The following is a 6,069-nucleotide window of genomic DNA, read 5'->3' as shown; positions in this document are numbered from 1 at the left end:
GGCTCCATCTGCGGTCGTCTCACAGGTGTGGTTGGCGCAAAGCTGGCACACACACCTCAGACCTGAAACAAATGACATCATTAAAGATGCTTATTTTCTCCACAGATGTTGATCTGGAAAATTGCTGGGGAGGAAATACAGAATGATTCAAAGACTGTCATAGCAAGTGGTCTTTTACTCCTTAGAAGCTGTTATGCAAGCGGGTCCATGCTCTTAAATGGCTGGACGTGGAGGAACCAATGTAATGCCTCTTAGTTTAACACCCCTATAATCTTGTGTTACTCTTGGAGCTGCTGTCATGCTTTGTTTGATAAGACTGGGAGTGATTAAATAGCATGGTCGCGCTGCCTGCTCGCTGGATTACAAATTGTAATGTATACGTAATTTCAATAATAATAATAATTTAAGTAAATGTCTCCATGGTGTCTAAATACACTTAGGCTTTTTAAGGCTCCTCCAGCAGACGTGTTAACAGTATTGGGAATTGCTTGGCAACTAACTAACTAACTCAAGGAGTACTATATATTGAGATAATTACTATAAATACCTTAAATGTGTGGCACTCAGCCATAAAGTCCACTTGTACCTTCCTCATATATATGTAATTGTTTAAAAAATGTGTCACTGTGGGTCAGCTATTTTTGGGTCTGAACGACCCAAAAACAGCCGGGCACTGTAGTTTCTAACAAACGTTACTTATAAAAGAATAAACAGGGCATTCTTGGGGAACTGCAGATTAATATACAGTATGTTTTGAATGGCACTAAGATGGTGTAGTATTGCTTCAAAATAATCAATATGATATGAATATTAATTTAAAATGTAATATTTATTGCAGTGAAGCACAGAGGTGTGGAATACATTTCAACAGGGTGAATTCCTCATCATATCTGGTCTCTGAATTGACTGACATTTAGAAAGATAGAGGATGTACAACCTCATCATTCAAAAGGGCTTTTTAAGGCTCCTCCAGCAGACTTGTTCTTTAACAGTATAATTGTGTATTGCTTGGCAACAAACTAACTCAAGGACGATGATGATGAGTACCGGGGCTCTTCTTTCAAGCGGATGATAACTGAAGCATTGATGTGGAATTGTTTGAGGGCCTCTTTAATCACGTATGGTGGCAGAGAAGTAATTAAAATGTTTAGAAACACACAGCCCAGGTTCAAACCTGTACTCTGGCTCTTTTGTGTGGAGTTATTATGTTTTCCCCATGTAAGGGTTTTTCCTCCAACAGTCCAAACACATGCAGGAAAGGGATAAGTTCACAGCGTGAGTGGGATCTCTATATATGCTTCAGCCCTGCGATAAGCTGGTGACCCTGTTCAATGCCAGCTGTGATCGGCTACAGCCCCCGACACAGTCCTGCAGGATAAGCAGTTACTGATAATGGATGGATGGATGACTGGTTTTGGAGAAGGAGTGCCATAAACGCTAAACTGTGTTTAGTTCACGAAACAGACGGCGAGAACAGTGTTGCGCGAACAATCAACAAAATCTTATATTGTCATGGTGTCTTTACAAAACTCCACACCAAAGACCACCAAATGAAAGTATGACTGGTTTTTTTTAAACACAGTGTATGAAATTAACCAAATTGTAGTTTAAAAAATACATTTAACACAATATTTTAGTCTGTCTGTTGCTTTATAGCTTGCCTTCCGTTTCCATCAGGGATATTTAGTCACACCTGATCTACTGTAACATTTTCTCTCAATCAGACACCTTAATGACTTCATATTCATAATGGATTCCAAAGTTTTGTAGCGCATCGTTTTAGTGAATAATCTACACAAAATAAAATAAAAAAAACAGCATGAAAGGAAGTCCATCAGAACTGTTCAACACATTGTAATGAAGTTGCTCTGAGCTTTGAGGTGTGATGAATTCAATCAGTTTTGAAATCCTTGGATTTGAAATGGTTCATTCCGAAAGGCGTGAGTAACTTGTTTTCTGCATTGTGGAGTAGGGTTTTGTAGATGGAGCGGTTATTGTCATCACAAAAAGTGTAATCCATCAGTAACTTTGAGGAAACCTGTTATTTCAAATCAAACATTCTGCACATTTCCACACATCCTGGAATATGTGCATGTTTCCTATAATTTTTCTGAGAACTCCTCACAGGTCTGGATAGCTCTGCAGCTCTGATCAACCTTGGAGGAGACAAGTTATGTTCAATTTGAACAAAAGGTGATAAACGTATTTACTCCTCAACTAAAATATGTATCTGTCAGTTCTTCTCTGAGATGCTCAATAATTTAGGCATGAGTAGGGATGAGTTGTTGAGATAAAGTGCTCTTAATACAACATATTTCGCATGATTATGAAAGTATAGAGCCGAGAGGATTATACTTAATGAACCTTTGTACAACAGAAGTCTTCAACAAGAGTTCATTTTTATGATGGTTACCACTCAAGTGTCATATTGCAAATTAAGCTGTATGTAAAGAGAGAGAATGCAAACTCTTACTTTTCATATTCTTCATTTGAAATCTGTATTTTGGTTTATTTTTTCTGCATTATGCAGCCTTTTACTTGGAATGAGAGCATTTTAAAGAAGAAGAAAAAAGCAAATGGCTGAATGGCTGAATTTGTGTGTTGGAATATACAAAGAAAACAAGTGTGCAATAACGGAAAATAAATAACTATAATTTACTGTGTATAACACAAGAAATGCCAGTTGACCGACAGAGCCTTACAAACGTTTACCTCTTTCAGTGCATCTAGGGATTTGTATGTTGTGGGTTATCTACAATCAACCCACAACCTTGTTGCCTCATTAAAAACATACGACAGGTCCCATACACTACCGTACCAGTCAAACAAGCACGACTAGTTTTTCATTTTTGTGTTCATGTCTAAGTCTGAACCCTGCCAAAAACAAAGCAGAGGGGACATCACACTGCCACCAGTGTTGGCAGAAAAGCTTTAAGTCATAGTGCACACCAGGAAAATTGCAGACACTTATTAAAACAGTATAAGTCAGATATAGCATGTTAGTGGGGAGGCATTTGTTTTATGTATTTTACAACATCAAATGCAACGTAACAGCCTGCGGACCACCACGTGCAATATTGATTAAGGATCATCTGCACTAATCCTCTGGTCTATTAACTCTACTAAAATGATTAAATATGCAGATCACACCCTGCCAAAGCCCAAAGGGATGTTTTTTAATATAGAATGTTTTGTCCAACTGCCATTTAAAAACCCAAAGATCAGTTTACAATCATTATGACAAATAAAATTGACAAATCCTCACATTGGAATTTGTTTTTTTACATAATTGCTTTAAGGTTACATTCGTCTACAAACTAACGTAATTTCTGATATACAAGTGCCTCTAGAAAAGCCCATTCAGATCTAAATAAGATGTGCAAGTGAGATTATATGCTTCTGTATATAATTTTAAATGTTCCCAAAAACAATGACAGCATAATACGGGCTGGGAAATAGAAATAAATCTGACTATTCTATTGTTTTCTTTAACTGACAAGCAACTATTGTGGCCAGCACATGGTCAGTTGACACTTATTACCCTAAAAGTGACACAGCAAGGAAAAACATGTATTCTACAGGAGCTTTTGATTCTTTTTGTATTATTATTATTATGTTTTAATAACTCATCTTTGCAATCAGAAGTGTTTTAGCAGCAGCAATTACGCCTCATGAAAAAAATAACGTGTTTTGACGTGTTTATTGGACTATAATCATGTGTTAAAAGTTAAATAAACTTCATGGCGCATGTTAGGCAACACAGCACAGAGCTTCCTATGAATACTACAAGCTATGGACGAATTCATTATTTATACCCGTTATCAAACAATGCAAATGGCAGTCAGTTTTGCAAACTCCCATGACACAGTGTAATTTACCCAATGCATGAATTTGCTTAATAATGCCACGCAAATCTGTCAGCTACTGTACCTGCAGTCAGCTGGGCGACGGACAGAAAGATGAACGCCGCCTGAAGGCTCTGCTTCGCGGGACGAATCATGACAGGAGCAGCATCTGCTCGGTCCCCGACGCACCATGTACACCGCCGCTCGACTCAAACACGCGCTTCATTGCGGGGAAAGCCAGTCGGGGCCCCTGTGCACAACAGCCTCGCGCAGTCGGGAGGGACCTGTGAAACGCAGTGAGAGGTTCGCTCCGCCCCCGCTGACGAGAATTTAAGAGGATTAGCGCTGCAGACCTCAGATGGAGACGTGTGAATGAGAGCCAAAGAGAAAGTGTGTTGCACATCCATGTACCTGCTGCAGGTCCGGTGGACCTCCACCGCCTTGTCTGCACATGCGATAAAAAAAAAAAAGGCACAATATGCAGGAAGGTGTACAAATGCTTACTGTGGTTGGACTCCTATAAAAAGATACATGTGTGTCTGTATTAAGTCAATAAAAAAAAGGTCACTGCAAAAATGCAAAACTACAAACTTACAGAACTTTGACAGTTCTTGAGATATTAAAAGTATGTATTTAAAATGAGCATCAATTAAAAACTCGTTATGTAATAAATATTCAATAATAGAAGTGTACTAATTGTATATATTCTATATTTAATTAGACACTGATGGCACAGTGCTGTGGAATACATTTTTCAACCAAAAGATCTCCGAGCAGGTGAGAGGGTACAACACTGAAAAAGGTCCCAAAGGGAACATGATTGTTTTGGGAATGTTTACTGACTTTTCTCCAACTCCATGTGTGCATAGCATCTATATTTACATTCTGAGTTTCAGCTGACTTTGTAAACCTGTGTAGTGAGCCGTGCCAGAGAAAGTTGCTGAAGAAACCAGCCTACAACTGCTAACATCCTGTCCAACCGAGCATAGAGTAAATACTGTCAGGCAATCTGCTGTACGTTAAGCTCAGTGCAAATGTTAGCTCAACTCACCTGCATGCAATAAGTTATTTACTGCAGTTCCCTCCGTAGCAACAGCAGGGGCCAATGTCACCAAGGAGCGTGAATCAGTAAACCGAGTTTACGAGAACAAAACCACAAGCACAGAATGTACTTTTTTTCACGATGCATTCACAGCAGTCAAGGCAGTCTACTGTACATACTGAGACACATGGAGCTAACCTAGGAACCTTGTCTCTATTGTTGCTTCTGCAAAGACCACCAATACATTAGCCTCTGCTCTGAAAGTACTTGTGATAGTGGCAAGGTTTTAAAAAGTCAGCCAAACACAATTTCATGAACAGATTATGATTTCTACTGCTCAGCTGTAGATAGAGGTACACCGCATGGATACAAACAAACCTGGTCTAGAACATCAGGAAAATGAAAATTGGATTTTGAAACCGGTCGCGTCGAATCTCTGTGGTCTGTCGGTTTAAATGACAATGAATATGAAGACAGTCTCCATAGAAGGTTTAACAGCTGTTGATGCATGCGAGCGGAGGAGTCTCAGCTCTGTTTGACATCCACTGTTAGTGTTTCTATCATGGCCCATAACTCCTCTGGCATATTAATCAGTCTGAGAACCATCAGGGGCCCAGTTTCTGTTTGTCATTTCCCAAGATATCTGCTGTGTATGCAGTTTCACTTTACAGCTGGCAAGGGAAGTGTCTGGGCTTTTGACCTTTTCCAATGAATATAAATGTATTTGTTGCATGATCAGTGCAGATGTCAAGCTTTTCTGCAGTAAGGAAATATATTGATATGCAAAAATAACCGATGATTGTGAATCATTTCAGGGTAAAATAAACTGTCTATGTTTACTGATATACAGGCACAGAAATATGGAAGATGGGTTTTAGCTGGGAATAATAAGTGACTTCTATATGCTGTGGGCATTGCTTCCTATTGGACTTTAAAACCACAAGTGAATGGTTAGAAGCTAGATGTTTGATTTTACACCATAGATCATAGTCAAATAAAAACTACATGACCAAAAATAGTGGATTAAAGAATCAGAATAATTAACTAGTCTAAATGGGAATCACTTCATTAAAATGATCAGATGAATCAATAATGTACACAAAGTGTCACAAACCCCACCAACGTTTCAGTAAGGCTGTCACCTTTGAGAATTAGCACTAAACACACACTACAGCTGAGGAG

This window comes from Clinocottus analis, unplaced genomic scaffold (assembly GCF_023055335.1).
Source record: "Clinocottus analis isolate CAN_PGR_092001 unplaced genomic scaffold, fCliAna1.0.p SCAF_12, whole genome shotgun sequence".
NCBI lineage: Eukaryota > Metazoa > Chordata > Actinopteri > Perciformes > Cottidae > Clinocottus > Clinocottus analis.
Note: the sequence above shows the minus strand (reverse complement) of the source record.